The sequence below is a fragment of the Mastomys coucha genome, unplaced genomic scaffold, assembly GCF_008632895.1.
Source record: "Mastomys coucha isolate ucsf_1 unplaced genomic scaffold, UCSF_Mcou_1 pScaffold18, whole genome shotgun sequence".
Lineage (NCBI taxonomy): Eukaryota > Metazoa > Chordata > Mammalia > Rodentia > Muridae > Mastomys > Mastomys coucha.
The window spans coordinates 109,357,167-109,359,395 of record NW_022196900.1 but is presented as its reverse complement, the minus strand read 5'-3'; the positions used below and the strand labels follow the sequence as shown (position 1 = coordinate 109,359,395).

General features: G+C 50.9%; 1 protein-coding gene across 3 annotated transcripts in view; it reads left to right on the top strand.

Moving 5' to 3' along the window:
* Ca6 (carbonic anhydrase 6) overlaps positions 1-2,229 on the top strand; it is a 27,855-nt gene that overhangs the window by 13,866 nt on the left and 11,760 nt on the right. The gene's annotated exons all lie outside the window — the stretch shown is intronic.

The following is a 2,229-nucleotide window of genomic DNA, read 5'->3' as shown; positions in this document are numbered from 1 at the left end:
ACAACCCTCACAAAATCGGGTAGAATTTCTGCTAAGCATGAGTTCCAGAGAACATTCCCCTAGGGCTCTTCTGGTCCCTACCCCTACTGTGGTTAGCCAGGAAGTTTCTTCAGGGCAGGGTTGGTCTGGAAAATAAGTCACCATTCCACCTGGGCAGCAGGGTGGACTGGGGCAGGGAGCAGGCTGACGCCCACCTGAGCAGCAGGGTGGACTGGGGCAGGGTGCAGGCTGACGCCCACCTGGGCAGCAGGGTGGACTGGGGGAGGGAGCAGGCTGACGCCCACCTGGGCAGCAGGGTGGACTGGGGGAGGGTGCAGGCTGACACCCACCTGGGCAGCAGGGTGGACGGGGGGAGGGCGCAGGCTGACGCCCACCTGGGCAGCAGGGTGGACGGGGGGAGGGTGCACGCTGACGCCCACCTGGGCAGCAGGGTGGACTGGGGGAGGGTGCAGGCTGACGCCCACCTGGGCAGCAGGGTGGACGGGGGGAGGGTGCAGGCTGACGCCCACCTGGGCAGCAGGGTGGACTGGGGGAGGGTGCAGGCTGAAGCCCAGGACCACTGCCAGGGAAATAAAATGTGGTCAAGTGGTCAGGAAACGCAGAGAACTCACAGACATATACACTTCCATATACACTCATGGGGTGGGGGGCGCAGTCCAGCCACCCTGATAGCAGCCAACCAGATCTTTACCGGGGAGATGCTCAGAGGAGCTGGGTGACAACAGGCTACAGGAGGCTGTGGGTGTGTGCTGAGCTTCTCACAGAGAGGATCAGTGGAAAGGCAAATCACAAGAACTTGTGGGGTTTGAGGGTGACCTCCATCCAGTTCACCGTGACTGCAGAACTACAACTGTCCCTAGGAATTCCAGCTAAACAAGAAAAGTGACATTTAGTAGCCAGGTATGGCCAGGCAGTGGTGGCACACACCTTTAACCCCAGCACTCAGGAGACAGGAGAATCTCTGTGACTTCAAGGCCAGTCTGGTCTACAGAGTGAGTTCCAACGCAGCCAGGGCTCCATAGAAAAACCCTGTCTCGAAAAACCAAAACGAGAGAGCTAGGTATGATGGTACATGCCCTTAACGCCAGTTTGAAGCCAGCCTTGTCTACTTACAGAGTTCTAAGCTATCCAGGGCAATATAGTGTGAGACCCTGTCTTGGCGGGGGGGAGGAGAGGTGATATTTAAAAACTGAGCAGAGTCAGGTGTGATAGCTCACACATATACTGTGGTAGCAGTACTCGTGGGACTGAACTAGGATTGTTGTGAGTTCAAAGCCAGCCTAGGATACATGGTGAGTTCTAGGACAACCTGAAGTAAAAGGGGAGACATCAAATAATAAATAAATAGATAAATAAGTAAAATTTAAAATCTGGAAGCATCAAGCTTAGCAGCGACATTAACTGCTCTGTGCTGCTGAGGAGGAGGAGTGTATAACACTCTGCAGGTGTTTTGTTTTAGGCTTGCCTAAAACAAGCCTACAAATAAACAAGAAAACGCCCTAGGGTGATTTTAAAAGGTCAGCATCAGAATTGCTCCCGTATACCGTCTGATATGTTCATTTTTCAACAAAAAATTTCCCATGCTAAGAAATAGGGAGACACAGGAACTGGGGAGCTAGTCCAGTTCAGAGCTTTCTGTGCAAACTTGACGACCCAAGTTCGATCCCCAGCACCCATGTGGAAAGCCAGGCATGGTGGCAAGTAGGCACGTATATATGCACACACAAAAAAATTAGAAGGCAGAAATAAGAGCCACTGAGGTAGCTTGGTGGGCAGAGTACATTGCCACGCAAGTATGGTGACCTAAGTTCAGTCCCTGGAACCTGCATAAACAGAACCAACTCCACAGAGATGTCCTCTGACCTTGATGTGCACGCCACAGTCATGTGCGCTCCCCTATCATACAAACACACAGTAATAATAAACTTAAAAGAAGAAATCAGGAGAATAATATGAATAATTCATAAAATCTAAATGAAGGAGAAAAAAAAAAAAACAACAGAACAGACCCCAGGAGTCTGTCCCAGAGGCGCGTACCTGTAACCCCAGCATTCGGAAACAGTATCAGATTAGAGCAAATCTGAGGCCAGCATGATTCATGTAGGGAGTTCTAGACCAGCCCAAGCTACACAATAAGACCATGTCTTTTTTTTTTTTCTTCTTTTTTTTGTTTTTTTTGAGACAGGGTTTCTCTGTGTAGCTCTGGCTGTCCTGGAACTCACTCTGTAG